Source organism: Plectropomus leopardus, chromosome 7 (genome assembly GCF_026936395.1).
Source record: "Plectropomus leopardus strain MGB_pleo_1.0 chromosome 7, ASM2693639v1, whole genome shotgun sequence".
Lineage (NCBI taxonomy): Eukaryota > Metazoa > Chordata > Actinopteri > Perciformes > Serranidae > Plectropomus > Plectropomus leopardus.
This window is the reverse complement of record NC_142182.1, coordinates 21,713,040-21,733,562: the sequence shown is the minus strand read 5'-3', so window position 1 is coordinate 21,733,562 and position 20,523 is coordinate 21,713,040. Positions and strand designations below refer to the sequence as shown.

The 20,523-nt window shown below is 38.7% G+C and overlaps 1 protein-coding gene across 3 annotated transcripts in view; it reads right to left on the bottom strand.

Moving 5' to 3' along the window:
• Positions 1 to 20,523, bottom strand: part of LOC121950658 (alpha-1,3-mannosyl-glycoprotein 4-beta-N-acetylglucosaminyltransferase C-like) — a 130,906-nt gene that overhangs the window by 86,310 nt on the left and 24,073 nt on the right. The window lies entirely within an intron of this gene.

Below are 20,523 nucleotides of genomic sequence, written 5' to 3'. Positions count from 1 at the left end.
ATAATGTTATCAGACACTTAAAATAATAATTTAAATCTGTCAGTGGCAAAAACAAGCACTTACAAGTCGATGTAAACTTACAGTGCAAAATTGCCCTGGGTGGTTACATTACAGCCTGTTTTGTGGCTGCCGGCCTCATAACTATTACTCAATACTGGACCAGTATCATAAATTGTTGTTCTCATTAGTCATGTAGACACAAAAACATGGAAAAATAGGATCCAGGTTGAAAATACTGAAGTTACCCTTTCACATGAAGCATTTCAACAGATCCACATTAATGGATGCTTGTTTTTAAACAGAGCAATGAGGGGGTGGAGACTTGGCCAGCAGACTTAATTTATATGGTGTTTCATCATGAAATGTTCCATATAGCCGTTAAAAATTGTTGAAGATCACAAGTTCTAGGAGCCCGAGGTAACATACTTGCCACCTTTATAAACTCACCAGTAATGCAAAGCAATCTTTTTTGTTTATCTGTTTCCCCCGACAATTAAATTCTCCATTACTGTCACCGTGTATTACAAGGACATATGTGCGTGGGTGTGTAGATGTGTGAGCACGAAAGCAAAATAAACAGCTACTCCCTTGATGCTGCTTAATTTTAGCAAACCACTCAGAATGGGATGCTTTATATAAGCACCTATTTACCATCTAGCACCACATATACTGTTTACGGTAAGATAAGCAGTGATTTATATATTTTTTTGGCGTCATTTAATTTTTCAAATATTGTAGGAGAAGCAGATGCACTTAATCTCAATTCTCAACATTGGCTTTTGTCTTTGCAAACAAATGGATAAAAATTCATCAAGAACTGCCAGAGAAAACACATAGGTTTCAAATAAACTCTGGACTGCAGGGTTGTGTTTCTTTTCAGACACAATAAATACACTTGTTTTAAGCTCAGTCCCTCAGCACAACCACTGTAGAACTGAGGCGTGGGTCTTTCATCTCATTTTGAGGGGTTTGTAGGTGCTACTGGCTGTAACTTTTTTTGTTCAACCAAGCATTTTTTTCTGTTCACCTCACGATGGCAGGACTATCATATAGTTTGTAGACATGCACCAAGAAGGAATTACACTAATGAGAACCTGTGAGTTTTTCATAAGCAGACAGCACACAAGCAAAAAAACAGTTACCTAGCAGCAAAAATGTCCTGCTAGGTAGCAAACAAGGCCATAGCAAAGAAGCATAAAGTAAAAAATATTACGACCATCGCTTTCAGGAGTGATGGAAAGCTGAGTATTTTTCACTGAAAGATGAAACTGTTTTTTTTTTTTAATATCCCATATGATGTGAGAAGAAGATGCCCCCCAGGTATTTTACATAATCTAATCTGGCCCTCAATTATAAAGTTTCGGTGGTAGATGGTCTGGCAGCACATGTTAGTGCTGATAACGTTATCCTGGTTGACTGTGGTGTAATGGTGTTGTTGGGGTAACGTTACTCTTTTAGAGAAATGGTCCACTGGGGAGCTTCCCAAGAACTACATATCATCGAGGGCTTTTTTCTCTTTGCTTTCACACTACCACTTCTTTTCGGTGTACAATAACACCGCAAACGGTTCTGTCCAGCCGTGTTCTTGGCTTAGCATATTCAAGGGCGTATCATGTGGACATGAAAGGTGGCTTTTGGTGTTGGGATCTTACCCCGAAAGAACCGCAAAAGTGGCAGTATTTGATGACTCTGGAATGACAAAGGGCTCGATATGACCTGAATGTTGTTTGAGTGGAAATTTTGAGGTTTTTTTTTTACAAATGTTTGAGCCTTGGAGTTTATCCAAAAACACTGTACTCATTCCAATAGATTCTGTGAGACCGAATCACCTTAAATAATTACTGCTAAAGTGCTTTTGAGAAGAGCAGTTAAAAGACCAAAGCTGCTCCAGTGTAGCAGTGACTGCTCCTGTATGCACCTCTCCACCCTGAAGCTTGAAAAAGAAAAGATTTTTTTGCCAACCTTTCTAGTTAAATATGGGCTAAAAAGGGAGTGAAATTGCCTACCATAATGCACAAGGAAAATTGTCATGCCTGAGCATATAATGGATAGGGAGTCCTTATTGCAATAAATGGCTTGTCAGTCTCCGATAGTATGCTGTGCCGAGTTTTGTACCAAACTCAATGCAATTTCTGCTCCACAAATGAAATCTAATTAATCAGTAATGAAACAACTTCTAGCCCTGCATGTTTCTACCAGAGATTTAGCCTCATAAGAGGCAAAAATAGCTCATGAGCAATAGAGCTCCCTTCAGTTTACTTCATCATAGATTAAAGGCAAATTTCACTGGAAAGCTCATGTTAATGCAGACTTGCAGTATGTCTAGAAAGAGTTTCAGTAGCCTTAATGGTCAAGCTCTCATGTTTTTACACAAAAAGCACACGTCACAACACACCCGAGACATTAGTAAATACTGCTGAGCAGCTGTCCAAATGTTTCTTCTCTGCACTTTTCTCTGAGGCGTTTCCTCTCTGCGATGCCAAAGAGAATACTGTGAGCTTAAAAAGAGTTGTTTTTTTTCTTCCCTCCACCACTGGACACTTTGGAGAGCTCTTTGCAGATGGACACATGCTGAGCAGTCTCCTCATGAAAACACTACAGGCTACGTTTGGGGAGGCCCACTGTACGGGCAGGAGGCTTTACTGAAAGCTGAAACAGCGAAGGCTGCTGAAGTCAGCTGCTGGCACGATGAGACAAAGCTGACAACTCGTTATACGCAGGGCTTTCACTACCCATGCCCTGCTACTATCTCTTTATATCTTCCTTTGTCTTCTATTTCTCAGAGTCACAATAGGCTGCATTTTATAGCTGTTTGCCTATATAATCACTGGAGCAATGTAAAGAATTCCATGAATATTATTTATAAATAACCATATTTTTGAAGGCTGGTGCCTTAAGAAAAATGCCACTTTTTTGATGATATGCCTCCTTAGTGTTCTGTTGATTTATGATCTAAGAAGTCATGTGTTACCATCCTCCAGCTCTGTTGTGACTTTCAAACGCACTATGCAACCGTGACGACCCTTTGGCCCACCAACAGCTCCAGCGCTGGGTGACCCTAATTACAGCGTTGGCTTTGCTGCCAAACCATCTCATTGGAAACGAGCCACAGCTTTGGCGACCCCAGCATATGAGCTGTTCCCAATGGAAAGCAATTTAATGCTTGGCTGCTCAAAGAACAAAATGTATGCAGCACAAGAAATCCCTTAGATAAATTAGAGCAGGCGAGCAGACTCTTTAAGAGCCTTATCTGAGGCCTGACGAGCCTCCTGTCACCTTAGAGGTGATGTGAAACCACAGCATAGCAGAAAGCAGTCAAACTCTGTCATTGAGCCGCAGGCACTAGGTTGCCCGTGGTGGGTAACTGCTGGGAAAAGAGCGGTGCACCTGCAGTCCAGCGTTGTGTTTGAATAGCAGGGCGCCAAGTGGAGAGCTGTAAAGTACACTGAAGTTAAAGCACACTCAATCTCAGAGATTTCAGAATGCTCATTTTTTGACTATTAGCTCTTTGGACCAGTTAGCACCAGAACTACAGCACATCAGGTAAACAGCCAGAAAGGCAAGAATCCTGTCTGCAATGAAGCAACACTCCCCTGAGTGTTCTCTGTTGTCTGGGTTTTTTTTTTTTTTTTCTCGGTACTTCAGTCTGTAACAAGACTGGATTTACCCGGCAGGTAGCCCCCTGGCAAAAAAATGAGTCCAAATTGCAAAGTGACCTATCCCATTTTGCCCCTCAACCAACCTACCTTAAGTTCCTACAGTGGAAACTGCCCCTTGTTTGCTGTGCATTAGAGGTGCTTGAAGTACCTGAATTTCACTCTCAAAAATGTAAGTCCTGGAATACCTTGAACAAAAGACATTTATTAATTTACTCCTTTAAAAAGTACTGGAACATAATTGAGAGAATTGAATGTTAAATTATTTTATGAATGCATTAGAAAAACATTGTAAGGCGGCCAAGAATAGTTGTGCTTTCATTTACTTTCTCATGCGCTTTAAGTGGTTTAAACTCAGAGCACCATTCAGTGTGTTAAGGAAAATTTGAATTACACTGAATTGCACTGAGAAACACTAAATGAGTTGGTAAACAACAGAAAAAGACGGTGTTAGGACTTTTCTCTAGCCCGCAAAACACTCACACCAGAGCAGTAATACCTGTTAGCACAAGTTTTAAACTGTAATTCACCTGGTTGTGGAGAAGATTATTTAATCCTTGAAAATAAAAATAAATGTTTGAAAACAAACTAGGAAGTCCTTGAATGTGACTTTTCCCTGTCTGTACAAACCCTGTTATACCATATTTTTCTCCACCAAAGTTAGGGTTTATATAAGGGGTTTCAAATGTGTGAACACCTGCTATAAATACACAAAAGACTTCTTTCCCATTGCCAGTAGTCAAGTATGCCTTTCCATTTTTTTTCTGATGAATAATGTTCGATGTTACGAAAATTGATGGGAAACAGGGTTAGTAAACAATAAGAGGCAGCATGGAGGCCAGTGATTTTTTTTATTTTTTGTGATATGTTACTAATTCAGTCGCTCTTTAAAACTTACCGTTGATTATTCTGGAACAATGTTTGAGCGCCGCTTGGACAGAGATGGACAGAATTTGTGGCCAAGAAGACAAAGTGTTGCAGAGGTTAACGGACCATTGCATTGGAAAACGGACATAAATTAGTGCTTCCACCTGAGTGTCATATTCTCATCACTACTGATGGAAGCTGGAGCTGGAGCAGATAAATACCCATAAATACTACAGTCTTTTGTCCCGGAAAAAAATGGAGACTGTAAAATTGTAAAATCTGACAAAAACCAGATGTTAGTGGGTATTAGTGTTTTTTGTTGTTGTCTTCTTTTTGTCCATTGGGAAAGGGTATTTAGTTTATCATTTGGACACAAAACTGTTTCTGAATATGATCCATATAATATGATAATATGATCCATGAAAGCATAATATAAACTGAAGTATTAAAGGTAAACTTGACAAGCCCTGGAGTGCCTTGACAGCCACATGGTTATTGGACATGTTGTGTGGCCGCAATGTCCCCAGTTCAGTTTCAGCCATGGAACATTTCCATGTCATACCTCATTCAATAAAAAAACCCTTGCTGGACCCCTCTATAAGACAGGCCTCAAAGTTAGGTAAAAAAAAAAATAATAATACTTCAGGGACGACATTAGGGATATTTCTATTTTAGTGTCAGTGCACATGACCAAAAACTTTGGCAGTTAATCAAATTACCACACAATTAGTGCCTGTGGGTCTGGAGCCTGAGGGCAGTTGCTCACTATGCTGGTAGTTGGTAAGCCAGCTTTGTATCTGCTAATTAGCAAATATAAAAATAGAGTAAAATGAATTTCTTTGCTCCCTCATTAACTCACTCTCTTATTTTGACCCTGGTTAGACATGCTACGGAAAATGTACATCTCCTGATAATGATAGATATGACAGTGCTGGATGAATTAACACTGTACACATGTTGTTGCAGTGTTAACATTAGTGATGTTCAGCATCAATAACCCCAATTATTTCTGGCCCTTTCTAAAGTCCTTATAAGAATGGATTCCTGTGTAACTTGAGGGGTTGTGTTGACCCTCTTTATTTTGTTATGTGACAATTTATATGAATTATAATCATCATATTTGAGTTTTTTTTTCTTCTGGTGTGTTTGTGTGTGTGTGTGTGTGTGTGTGTGTGTGTGTGTGTGTGTGTAATGAACTTCGTGGTGCTACCTAAATTGTAATTTGTGACTATTTGTGACTGAATCACAGCTGGCATATGTGATGTTCTGATGACAGTTACCAGCTGGGCGTCACTACTTATCCAGTTCCAGTGCTCATATCAGTAATTGGAACAAGTTTCCTCCTGTGAAGTTTGGACAAAAAGTGTTTTTACTAAATGTGAAATGAACAGGTTTAGGGTGCATTTGTATAGTTTTGATTTGAGTTTGAGACTGTCCTGTATAAAGTGTTTTAAATAGAGTATGCTTTTTTTAGTTTTCTAGACAATTCTTAGCCTAGTTCCTCATTGCTTTTCCCCCATGTTTTTAAAAAAAAAAATCAAACCAATTTCTCAGGTTCAGTTGGTTGAAATATTATATTTGTGACAGGCATCTGAACGCAGCACAAAAGATGTCGTTCTAAAGGGTTAGCTTACATGTTTCTAAGTTCATTTGAGTAATTTGGGGAATTGTGATGTATGTTATTTTTACACTGATAACTCAAAAACAAAACCGACAACTTTGAATTTTAATATGGTCATCCCTAGGAACAGAAACAATATGGAGTCTGAACTGCATGTTATTCTCAGGGTTCCTTTGACCAAACAGGGGGGCTGCAAAAGCAGCATAGTCACCAAAATATCAACTAGTTTCCTGTGATTGAAACACATTTAAAGTTCCAAAGTACCTAAATAGGTTCCTGGAAAAGTCCCTGCAGCATAAACAGATGATGTGTTTCTATATCCCTTTGAGCAGCATGTTTAGTTATGCTACCCATGTGTGGAAATTGACAAAGTAAATGCCTGTTCTTCCCCGGTAATTAATATAGGAGTGCTAACAGAAAAATGTCCTCTGAAGTACACTATGCAAGGGTGGTTGTGGAGCAAATCAGCCTGGGTTGAGAGGCGCTTGGCTTGAGCTAAGACCATGATGACCTTTAGATTGAAACAATGTCCTGGGGAGTCAAACCCATTAAGCACAGTAAGTGTACTGGAGAGGGAGCGCCCTGCACTGAGAATCCATCTCCTTAGATTAGCCGACAGCAAACAGGCCACCAGCTGAAGCCTGCCTCAGTCAAGTGCGACTGTGATGCCTTGAGGCAGCCTCAACAATGTCATCCCATTTGCCCTCCAAAGAAAGGGCTTGTGCCTCTTTGATCCTTTTTTTAAAATAAAAAATCTAACGAACACACACATACCTTCCCACCAATGTGGAGAGGAAATTGCAAAGGACAAGACTGAACCAATAATTACACAGCAAAAGCCTTTTTTCTTTTATGCTCTGAACCAAACTGACACATTCCTTTCATAACTGATTTGCAGTTGCAGCCTTGTATAAACAGGAAGCATTTCAGTCCCATTACAAGGACACCTGTCAGCTATATAATTACTTTTCTCCCAAATGAGTATGATATGAAATGTGTGGAAAAGCATTATTCTTTTTTTTGTGTATGTGTGACTTGGCTGCTGCATGGTTTATAGTGAACATTAGCTTTAGAGCTATGCATCATGTACTGCATGTAGAAAAAAATCTAGCTAATGCTATTGATTTACAGTAAATAGTCTTTATAGAAGGGGAGCACGTTTGTATATCCAGCCCCATCCCAGTCGCCAAAAGAAGAATAAAATTACAATTGCACAATTTTTGTGATAACATTACATTTCTAAAGTAATGTAGTACAGCAGGGGGGATGGTATGTCATCTTGGTTTTGTTTTAGCAGGTCATTGCTGTTTTAATTGTTTTTTATGCTCCAAACTGAGTGTTTTGCAGTGAACTACTGGTGTGGATGGCGCCATTGTTTCCATGTCTTTATTTATTACTGTGACATGAGGGCTTTCCTGTTGGGATTGTGCCCCCAGAAGTGGATGTTTAAAGCCAAAACATGATCTTTTCCTAACCATAACTAGGTGATTTTTATACCTAAACCTAACCATGCATGACCCACAACCCACAAGTTTCAATGCACATATCTGCTACATAATAACATGCAAATGTAATCGATCTGTGGTTTGCACAAACATACAATGCCAACATTTTTTTTCTTGCCAAGGGGATGCCATATACCTTAAATTTTTTTAGGCAACTACAACGAGGTCTAGGCTACAGGAAGATTATCATCATAAATAAAGTAAACCAATATTGAATATTGGGCCAACGTTAGTGTCTGCAATGTCAAAGTAAGATGGATGAGATCTGATGTTGCAAGGATCAATACCTACATGGGACACAAACACTAGTCTCTTGGGGGACAGTCCTGTGTTTGACCTATCCACCACCCCAGCCTGCCTCACTATGTGGACTTTCACTCTCTAAAACTTCCTTCTTGACCCAGTGAGCAGCAGCCTTCACGATTATGTGGGTTACATACTAATTCTGGTGCATAGGTATACAAGAGAAAAGTGAATGGACAGCCTGCAGAAAGTTACCATTACACATTTTAAAATAATTTCTTATGGAAAATTTGGAAGCATAAGTTTACCATCCAGGTTAAAATGTTCACTGAAACACAGCAAAAGTCCTCCTCGCTGCCCCAAAGTAACCCCGCAGACAGCAGCTCCAGTACTTTACTTTGATGGCAGCACTGTGTCTGGAAATGATACCAAGCAATGCCCTGCACCTGTGTTTGTTGTTGAGCAGTCGTGGCCTGGGTTTGTCTCTAAGTGCTGAGTATATTTACCCTCTATCCAGTGCTATGCTTTGTTGCGCTCTGTGAAACAAGGTAGAATTCAATTACATGGTGGCCGAGGCCCCGACAAGAGCTCACTCTTGTTTCAATCACCCCACAGGTGGATATGGGGATGAGGAGCGTGGCGCTCCAGTCGCCACACTGTGGACCACCAGAGGGCAATGAGGCGTGAGGAGGCACTCAGAAGGTTGCGGCCGGTGGTGCGGAAAGACGTGCCGCAGCAGAAGCTAGGCTCATCAAACTGCAGCATCAGCCTAAGTGAGTTAAGAGAAGTTTATTTTGAAACTCTGGTGTCACAGATAAGGCTGGGTAAGGAAGTTAACAAATGAAAGAAATGAGTTAGAATCTGCACTTTTTGGTTTCTGTGTACACAAAATATGGTGTTTAAATGGTCTGCTGCACAAAATGGAGGCAAAACTATATCTGCGTCAGGGCCTCCATTCTAAGGTTTAATGTCTTTTTATTATATTGCTTTTTTTTTATCAATAATTGCACAGTCTGTGAGTCCGTGAGTCACGAGATGTGTACACTGCAGCCATCACACTGATGGCCCTCTCCAAGGACCCTGCCCGTGCCCAGAGCAGATGAACAGACTCCCATAAAACAAACACCATCAATCATCATGATTGTCACACTTTTCATTGAGTTCATAATTTCCCTGTGAAAATGGCTGTGGATCCACGGCTGTAGACACAATTTAAGACCGTAATCAACCATGTTATCGGGTCCACACTGATAATTAATGGGTGACGATGGCAGTAGGGGGGTACCACGGGAGCGCTGTAAAACCTCATGTATTTCACCTTATTCCTCTCAATAACATGATGTGTTTGTCTGTATTCCTCGGGGCCGGACTGTCTTCAGTGATTGAATGCTGCCTTGTCCTGAAGGAGGCCAGATCATTTAACTGCTATTCTCTTCAGGTCCCTATGGGAGCTCTTTTTTTGTGTGTTCTGTCCGCCTCATTGTGTATACAGCCCGTAAATGATATTTATGGGTGAAGTCTACAGAGGGATGTTGTGATGATAACACAAACATACCACAAGCTGCAGAGTGACAGTGAGAAATATGGCAGGGAATTAGGGCATGATTGCAGTGTTAAGAGGGTCATGTCTACACAGGAGCCAACTTTTGTAGCAGCTGATGAGAAATTGTGCAGAAAAAATAAAGAAATGGAGTAGTCAACATGGCCAAAACGTGGGCCTAAACTTACTAAACCTATTCTTACTCATTACAGCACTGAAGCCTCTGATTTGAAACTATACGATGAATAAATATTGGTTTTACAACAGCACCGTATATACATTACAGGCTTGGATTATACTGCACAAGTTGTATGAGAGTTTGTGAAAGGATGTTTTGACATAGTTTTACTGTTGTTAAACACTGAACCCAAAAGACTTTAATATATTAAGATTTTTTTCTGTTTTTGGATACTTTGTTCACCATGAAGACTTGCTAAGAAAAACTAAGTTTCTTCACAAATTTAACCTAACACGGGGATAGTAATCAATATAAAAAACAAACATTTGGGGGTGAAGAAAGAAATCAAATTTGTTTGAAAACATGGCTAAAAAGCGAATGGGCAACTATTTTATATGTAGTTATCTTTTGTTTGGTTTTTTGTTTGTTTGTTTGTGGGTTAATGTTTTTGGGTTGTTTTTTTAATCCTTTTTTAATTTTCTTGTTTTTGAAATAAATCAAGCCAAAGTGCTGAGCTTTCGAAGCATTAACACCTCAGTTTATAACATCTTACACACCTCATGGGGTATAATCCAAGTCTCATTTATCCAATTATGTTTAGTATTTCCCAAAGATAAAACCCTTTTGACAGGGAACTAAGTGAAAATGAAACATATTTAAGCTCTCTCCAAAGCCTGATTCAATTTACAAAAATAATTTTTTCACCTTGCTTAACACAGGAGCTGCTGGTTTACTGCTACTTTTCTCTAATGTAATTTTAAATATTAAATTAAAAGAATTACAAGGATAGTTTTCCTTTTTCGCCCTAGTTTTTTTTTAATAATATCTTATAATCCCCAGGTAATTTGGGTAATTATTTTCTGTCACCTTTTACTTATTTTTTGCAGTTTGCGGGACATTTCCTGCCAAGTTTCTCCTTATGTTTCCAAAGTTTTTCAGAGAAATCCAACAATTTTTCTCAAGTTCCAGAGGTTCAAATGCTTTCGAAAGGCTTTTGAATACACAATAAGAAGACTAACATCTATTCAGGTTTTAGTTTCCTTTTTAAAATCAGAAAGGGTTGTCCATCTGGAAAGTACTGAGCATAAAACTGGATAAATGAGACTTGGATTATACTGCACAAGTTGTATGAGAGTTTGTGAAAGGATGTTTTTGAAAAGTTTTGCTGTTGTTAAACACAGGTCCCTATGACTTTCATATATTAATGTTCTCCATTTGTTCACCATAGAGACATGCCAAGAAAATTAAAGCTTTCTTCACAAATTCAAATTAAGATGGAGTGAGTAATCAATATAAAAACAAGCATTTTGGGGGGGATGAAGCATATTTTATCATTTTAAACAAATAAACCAACACAACTTTAAGATGTGTGGTTTTATTCCTGGTGCACAAGGTTTAAATTGTAGTTAAAGGAGTGATGGAAAGGTTTTGCTTTTTGATGTTCAGTTTGTGCTGCAGGTGGAGATCATTTGCTCAATCAGTGATAAGTAAAAACAGGTGTGCATGATTAGGTCCTCTGAGCAGGAGTGACTGGGCAGTGCCAAGATGTGAAGAAAGGGTAACACTGTGCTGCACTAAATTACATTATGCTACATTTGGTGTGCACGGGCGTCCATAGATGAATTTTCATTTTCAGTAATAACAGAAGGGTCTTAAATGAGTGCTTTTGTTTGTTATTCTGTGTCGGTTGGAAGCATTTCATTAGTCCAGCTCACCCTGTGGTTACCTGGGCAGATGGTACGCTCCGGCTAGGTGAGGCTGAGGAGGCACTAAAAGTAGAAGCAGAGCAGATTGCAGCTTACCACAAGGCTGTGATTTTTAGCTCTTAAATGTTTTTGTTTGGTTTTGCTTCTTTTCAATATCAAGCTGGGGTTCTTTCTGGGAGTTTTGTTTTCCTATTTTATTAATATTTTTTTTAATAAACACCACCCTCTTTCTGCTGCCTTTTTTAATATGCCCTTTATGTTTTCCAGTCCCAACCAACATTTACTGCCCTTTAGAGCTGCTGCACTACATACAAAAAACAAATATGCAACATGACCATGAAGTGAAAATTTCATACATCACTGAGTGAAATCTGAACTCAAAAACAAAGTAGTAAGCATCTATAGACAACTTGTATTTAAAAAATGTCAGTTCATAGATTGTTTGATCGATGAACAGAAAATTATTTAATAGTTTATAATAATAGTCATTAAATGCAGTTCTTCAAGCAAATCACTTGCTTATCAAATATGTCCAATTTTTCACAATTTTCTGATATTTAATGAGCAAAAAGATGAATAAAAAATCAGGGGATTAATCAAAAATGAAAATAGCTGCTAGTTGAAACCATGCAAAGAGCAAGAGAGATTTAAAGGAGCTGTGTGCATGATTTAGTGGCATCAAACAGTTAGCATTGCAGATTGCAAACACTGACACTTCTCCCATGTGAGGTTTTTACTGGGAGCTAAAAACCAACAGACCTGGTGATAAAAAAAATCTTTAAAATGCTAAATAAAGCAGTTACTGGTTACAAATTAGTGTTTGTCTGATGTGTTTGGCCCATTGCAGACAAGCCACTAGCCCACCACCTGCTAATGTGTGCTCAACTTTTTTTCCTTGTTAACTTAAGATCAAAAAGCTCAGGAGATTTAAGCTGGAAGCCAAGTGATCTGCAGAGGCCTCTTCCTCTCCAAAACAAACAGAGCCAGTGATTTAAATCAGTAAAAACACTGAAAAAGCTATTTCATGTTTAAAAAAGTTTTTTTTCTCAAATAAAGTAGAAAAAAATAAAAATAAAAATCTATTTTTCTCATACTGTTTGTTGCAAAAGGGCTGCTAACTAAAGTGGCTGACAAAAAAACTGCAAATGACTGTGTCTTCGAGCCAGTTTGGCCTAGACACCATAGATAAGGACCCGGTCCCTATGTAGATATAACCAGCTTACTCTAATGAAAATATGATTCTTATTTTCATGTAATTATACACAAAAAAAAACATACTTATTAAATTATTTTCCATCTCTGCCAATATATCCCCCTAAATCCTACATTCAGTCTTGCCTGATGTGTTGAGATAGATTTTAATTTATTATCACAACCTTTCATGTTATTTCAGGCTATACACAACATTAAAGGTCTAGGGAGTACGTCATACATGAAACATACATCCCAGTGCTATATTTTATGTTAACTCATGGCACTGACTTTTAGACCGTCACAGTATTGTGCCTTCAGGACAGATGTGACTTTTGTATTTTTTGTTATGCAGCCAAAGGCACACATTTCTCTCTCCTTGAAAAATCTGGGAAGATAATTCAGATTTATCCAGTCTGAACATACAAATGGATTTCTACTCCTTCCTCTGACTCACATGTTTTTCCTTTTGGACTCGTTTCAACCAATATTTGTAAAGATGAGCAACTCTCGCTGAGCCCAGTAACCAAGACTCTAATATGTGATGTCATCAAAAGGAATAGCCTTTAGCTACCATTGACTACAGTTTGGAGACCGAGCTTTTGTTTGAGCTTTAAACCCCAAATGGGGTGGATTTTTTCTAGTTTCTTCTGCAATAGGATTTAAACTAAAAAATATCTTTGGTGCTATCAGGAGGCAATCAGAATGCAGGGAGCACAATCCAAGAGCAGTGGCTCGCAGGCTAAGTATCAATTCGCACTGTGTTACCATAGAAAAGCCATCCAAAATGTGGCACATTGAACCGAGGTTGGATTGAAATAACCACCGGTGGACTCAGTAGTGCTGCAAACACTTTGTGCATCAGTGCTGCCATTTTGGCTTTTTAAGATTGATTGCCACATTCAGAGTCACCCCTTTTAAAATCTTTTTGGAGCTCTCTCTCAGACTGGCAGCCATGCTGGCATAGGTCTTTTTGGAAAACATTTGGGTTCCAACAATTCACTGGCAAATGCATTCTGTCTTAGCACATAAAACCCCTCAGACACTAACTGTTCTCTGCACATTATGGACATACACCTCTGTATAGGGCCTATCCTTTACCTCTCCAATCTCCTCCAGGTTTCTACTTTCTAGTCATCTGTTGGTGCTTGGCTCTGGTCACTGCATATCAGGTCTGGGCACAGGCTAATCGTGCGTCCCACAGGCTCAGTGGGACTCCAGCAATCTGAGGGCAGCACATTACCCCAGACGTACTTTAGTGTGGCACAGCAGCCTGAATGCCATGTCCACAGAGAGGGAGGGAAAGAAACCACTGGCGTTTGGCCCATTGTCTGCTTTCAGCAGGTTTTTGGCTCTGTTAAATCATTTGCACCACTAATGATGTCCTTTTTGCAAGCCATGATCCATCCAAGATCTTTTGGATAGCCACAGGGAGCATAAATGCGTCAAGGCCCTAAATACGTTGCTATTGAATAAGTCTGTTTCAGGCTGCAGTTCAGATTCCAGCAAGAGCCCTATAGGTAAAGCTTTCAATTCAGACACGACTTTACACTAAAAACACAAACGTGTAGAAGCAGGACTGCATTAAAATTTGATGAACTAGGTCATGAAATATGAAAGCACTGATAAAGTGGATGTTAATAGGTTGCCTATGGGTGGACCGAGCCTGTAAGTGAGGTGAACCTCCCTCCTGCAGAAACGACTTATTAAAAACACAAGTATGCGTTTATGTGTGTGAGTGTGCATGTGTGTGTAAGAATGCTGGAGCTACTCATGATGAAACCAAATAGGATTTTTACTGTTTGCACAGAATGCAACAGATGGATTAGTAAAAATGAGTAGTCATTATCCACTTACCTATTAAACAGTTTTATATTCAATAAAGCACTCCAAAGTCACATTACAGACATAACACTCAACAAGGATGCCAAAGTCACAGATGCAAAAATACACAGTTCTAATTATATATTCACCACAAAAAATTTATTTACTAAAGACTCAAATTATGGGATTTTGCAAAGTAGGTTCTTCATCTACAATGAAGAAGTCATGGATCACATTTAATGCAAGAGCTGTCCATGGTGCTGAAATTAAGCTCCCAAAGCTGTTTTTCAATCTGAATCTCCTAATGAAGAGTGTATAAAACTACTGTTGATGCATTTTTTTTAAATCTCAGCTAAACTAAGAAGAATTAAAGAAAATCTGGAAATGGTTGGATCCAAGCTGACATGGCTATTACTTCATATGGATTCCATCCAACTGATTCACCCACCGTACTGCTGAAATGATTAGTTTATCAAAGATGAGTTGATTGGTAATAGTCATTTAAGTAATGTATCAAGCAAAAAATGTCAAATATTTACTGCTTCAAATCACAGACTGTATAGAATAATCGATGTAGCTTTTATGATGTCCCAGTTGGTTTGTGGACTGCCATTTTTAAGGCCTCAAGTTTGGCATTTGGCCGTCGACATCTTTTTTGGCGCCAAAAGTTACCATAGTTGGATGAGAGGTTGGAGATGGGTAGGAGCAAGGAGTGGATCTGACTCATTAACTGCAATGATGCCTCACAGACAGTCTGTCACTCCAGCAGCCATGCCCTTAAATATATGTAACTGTTTGCCTTGATGCAATGTAAAAATGTGAGTTGTAAAAAAAACAATCCACCTCGTACAGTTGTAATGAATGTTGAATTTAGCTACAGAGGCCAAAACCATGTTTTGTACCAGGCTGTACACATGTTTATTTCTGCTATTGTTTTGGAGCCAGCATCAAGTGGCCAGTAGAGGAACTAGTTTTTGGCACTTCCACATTGGCTTCATTTTTAGGGTTGCCGCTTGCTTCAAATCGGTTTCTCTGTTTTATATTATTTTAAATGTAAATATCTTTGGATTCTGGATTCTGGGTTTAGTAAAGCAAGTGATTTGAAGACATCATTTGTGTTGTGGGAGCTTCAGTTGGGCAATATTCACTGTTTTCTGACATTTTGTGGGCTGAAAAATTACTTGATAGTTGGAAAAAATGAATGACTAATCGTAACAATTGTTAACTGAAGCCTATATTCCTGCAGTTTCTCACTACAGCAACTGTAGTTTAGCACGCCATATCCCAGAATTGTTGACAATAGAGTATGAAGAGAACTGGATTAGCCCTGAATGTAAATTAAATGTCATGAAAATTTACCCATCCATCTAACAATATTTAATTGATTTACAACACCCCTGTAACCTATAGTGTGCACTCTAGCAGGTCAATCCCTGGACACGTTGGCTGTCAATCACAGGAGTAACATACACAGACCAGACAGATAACACATTTAGTGTTTCCATTTCTGCACCCAGAGGAAATGCTTACGGACATGGAGAGATCATGAAAATTCTACACAGAAAGAACCCAGATTCAAACAAGGAGGTTCAGAGTTTAACCGGTGTGCCATTTATTTACTTTTGGGGGCAAATAAAATATTTGTAATCCTGTTAGGAGCACATGTTCCCATTATTTTAAGAAATCAATTCTGTTTTTACAGCACCAACATTTTTTACAACACTTTAACTGATTCAATCAATACTCTTGCAGGCGCTTGAACAGGAATCAGAATATAATAGTATTAGAGTCGGTCTGACTTGAAAACAAAGGCATCATTCTTTGTAATAATATTGGAACCCACTTTGAGCACCGAGATTGAGAGAGATGAACAACATGTTTGTGTTGCACTTGAGAGTGACAAGAGAAAGGCGGACCTTAAAAAGAGGCAGGGAGTGCTAATGAGCCTTATTTTAAGAACACAACGCAGTCATGAATATTTAACAGCTTGTCTCCTTGATGAACCACCAAAATAAAAAGTCTGATGAATTCACCATTCTCTGTAAAAAAAATAAATAAATAAATAATCCTGCTGCTGCCAAGATGCTTCTGTACAGTACAGTATTACACAGTCATTATTCTTGGTATAAATCCCTGAATTTTGTAATATTGCAAGATTGATGCTGAATTGATCCTTTTTTAAAATGTAACCAAAGCAGCAGTACACACAGTTAAATGAACCATATAAATGTTGGCTGGTGGACCATCCGTAACGAATACCAACATGCATATCTGTGATGAATACATAATATTAGTGTATTTACCCTAAATTTACAAATTAAGCTACTTTGTGACCGTTGTGTTGTGGTACTCTGCTCTGCTCATAATAAACAGATTATTAACATCATGCTGTCAGAAATGCAAGAGGAGAAAGAAGCGTGATTGCTGATTGTTGTACCAGTTAGTCATGTAATAAGTTGTGAATTTAATGCTTAACGTTATGTATTAAGCCATTATGACACAAATCACAGCTAGCAGCGGCTCTCGCATTAGCTTGCGTTAACCCTAACATTAAGCACTAGAGAAATATCAGTTGATAATTTATTCTTAATCTCTACACATTATTTATTAAATCTGTGCCCCTTTTTAATCCTTCTGTGTCCCCTCTCTAAATTTGGATGGTTTTTCAATACGCTTTGCATTCCAACAACCTGGTGTAATCAGAAACAATCTGTGCATATATTTCAACATCGTGCCTAATAAATAGTCCACATCCAAAAATATAAAATCAAGTTGTGGTGGCAGATGCTTTAAACATGTCATGCTGCCACCAATAACTGAACGTGTGAGAAACCCTTCTCACTTTACCCAGAACACAAAACTACAAAATGGCAAATTTGCTATATAGTGGACTATATAATGAGTAGTTAGGGGTTTCAGACATGACAGCATACTGTGACAATTCATACATAGGTAAAACAGTTTTTATTGTGACCAAATGGCAGATTAAAAACAAATCAGATCCTACTTTTAAACCTATCTTCATGTCTCCATCATTGCAAATGGCATTCATTATTTATGAACAATGATGGATACGTAAATAAACTTTCTCTACACGTCTAAAGAGGACAAGTTTCAAGGTAGTCTGGAAGAGATCCTGTAAGATGCTAAGTCCCACGGACTCACTTTGTTGCTAGGCAACAGCAAGGGCACCAGCTTTTTTTTTTTTTTTTCAGGAAAACAACTTCACTGTCCAAAATAAATAAAGATAGAAGAAACACACCATGAACCTCTTGAGCGGGGGTTAAGTCACTGGGAATAGCACTAAGCAAACATCAGGTAGTGTGGCTGCAAGGGCCAAAGAGCTGTTTATGTTTGGTAATTAGACTCTCTGCATTAGATGCAGAGGAACACACAGCATATGTACGATCTTCAAAAGGTTTAGTGCAAGAGAATAGGCTAATAAAAGCCATACCAAGACCTAATGAAGAGAAAATTGTGGCTCGTTAATTAAATGTTGTATTATTTAAAGAAAATTATGAATTTCTGTTTATCACTTCAGAGATATTTTTAGACTAAAATATATGTAAATGCTGTATGCGGCTTTGTACTTCATAAAGAAATTGTGAGCAAACACCCTCAGAACAGATCAAAAGGCTACTAGGCTACTAACAACAGTAACTAGGACTCCTTATCAAAGACTGGCTTTATCTCATTAAAGCAGGAGAGAAACAGGGGGAAAAAAGCTCTGGTTCCAAAGGGAAATGAAACAGTTTTGCCCATATTTGCTTTGTTATTTAGCTAGAACAGCTCAAATTAATTACTCTCATCTTCCTCACTCTATTCATTATTCTAGCTGTAAACACATTAGTCAAATGAAATGCCTCTGAGCACACCTGGCTTCCTTATCTTCTGCACTGTAAGACGACAGGGTGGTTCGGCTTTCCAACGTGCTGCAAGCAGAGTATTAAAGAAACCCAGTGCCATTTACGGGATATGGTACCTGCCGCCTCTTCTACCGATAGCTGCCTCCCAGGAAGCCTTAATGTATGAGATTTGTCAGTGTCAATTTCCCAGCTAATCTCTCTGGTCCACCTCGCCGCTGCCTCCGCCGCCCATTCATTCTGCTGCTCTGTCTCTACCTGCTCGCACTGTTCCGCGTAGGAAACAAAGGCAACGGGAAGCCGATGGGGTAGGAAATGCATCTGTGGTAGCTGATGCCGCAGTGTGACCCTGCGTGTGCATCCAGCAGCGTGGATACACAGCCAAAGAGTAGTGTGCTGGCTGCATCCTAACAACGGCACAAAGTCCCAAAGACCCTTTCCACAAGTCAGACCACAACAATGGTAATCACAATTTACTCCAAAAAATAATTGACTGAACATACTGAATATTTTGTTTCCTGGGAAGAAAAAAGCCTCAAGTGTTTAAAATATGAAAACCTGCTTATTTGTTGGTGAGGTATCATGTCAGTGTTGTTGTTTTTTCCTGTTTCATTTCTCAATAAATATTTTTTTTAGTAAAACTCTAATCATTACTGGAAAAAAGGAAAGGACAATTGATAATCATCAATATAACGATGGACTGTGCGTCTGCAGAATAAATAGTTCTATTTTTAGTGTTTGGTTGCATCCTTCTTTTATGCTGATATATTTTGGCAGCAGGAGAGTCGAGCTGAGAGAACAGAAGTTGCTCATTTTTGGTTCCAAAGGTTATCGCTTTTTGTGTTTTTCTTTAAAAATGCATTTTTAAAAAACATTGTTTGAATTTTTTCATGTTTAAAAACGATGTACACCAAGTTGACAAGGACTAAATAACAAGGAATAAATTCATGTGTGTGATAATATTGTGTAATATAATATCTAATGAGGCATAATGAATCCATAGATGGAGTCTCCCTCACAGTCAGTGACCATGAGCTGTTCAGCTACAGTGACATCCAACACTCTAAGACTCAAACACAAAGGAGGAATAAACTGCTAATCAATAGAGAAAGAAAAGCGTTTTGTTCCAAATTTATTACTCTGGCTTCCAATAGCTAAGGCGCTATTTTAACAGTGTCAAAAACCAACATTACTCAAGAAAAAAGGAAGTATTTATTTCAGCACCAGACGAGAATTTGGCAGGCAGAGAGGTGTAATTTGCCTTAAGTTCTGCAGTGAGCAAAATGCAAATTTAGGCTACATTAAGAAAGCCCGTGTTCTCTGCTCATTACTGGCGGACGCTGGCACACTGCAGAGCCTCCTGGCCAATAAAATTACAATATCACTTAATTAAAATAATTTTGCAGAAAACTAAATGAAGGCATTGACTTACATTAGCTTCAGATTTCAAAGGATGACATTCAAACTTTACCAGTGAGAAATGAAAAGTTGGAACATCCCCAGAGCTGCAGGTGTTTGAATACGATTCTAGTTATTTTCAGAATGAAACTTTTTTTGCATTTCTAATGCTGATCTCGCGCTTTCTTTTTTGGGTTGCTTCCTGCTGCGTTCTGTCCTATCAGATGAGGCCTGATTTTGATACTGCAGCTTGACAGAAAGTCTGTTGCAGTTTTGGGAGCTCCCATATTCAAATATAATATTGAATCTTATGATTTCTTAATGGATTGTATATGTGTTGACACATTTCCGACAAAATAAGCTCCAACTTCAATGACGCCTTCATGACATTTTTTGCGTAAACATACAGAACAGTGAGGTTACATGATATATCAGCAAGAACATTAGATCTCTTTTTGCTCTGACTCTGGGGGGGTTTGTCTCTGTGGGTGGACTGAAAACAACCAGAACGGTGCTTTAAGTGTAGATAATAATATACCCCCCAGAACTTCTGAGGCCAAGAGATTCAGTTAAGTGCTACATATATGTTAGTCATTACGACATTAACATGCTACTGATTACATATGAAACCGGCTTTGTCCAACATTTTGGGAAATCTAGGACATAACACTTATTCAGCCCTCTCCGCCAGAGCAGTGAATGTGGGGGGCTGCATGAAGCTAAAGGGTAGTAACCAATAATTGGACATTTTGGAATATAGTACCCTCATTAGCTTTTTAAAACCACTCTCACGTCTGTACAATAAATATGGAGCCACAACAGCAGTCTGTTTGCTAAGCTCAGCGAGAAGACCAGGAACAGGGGGAAACAGCTGGCCAGCCTCTGTCTTATTATCACAGGCCACATCTGCACTAATACGTTTTCATCTTAA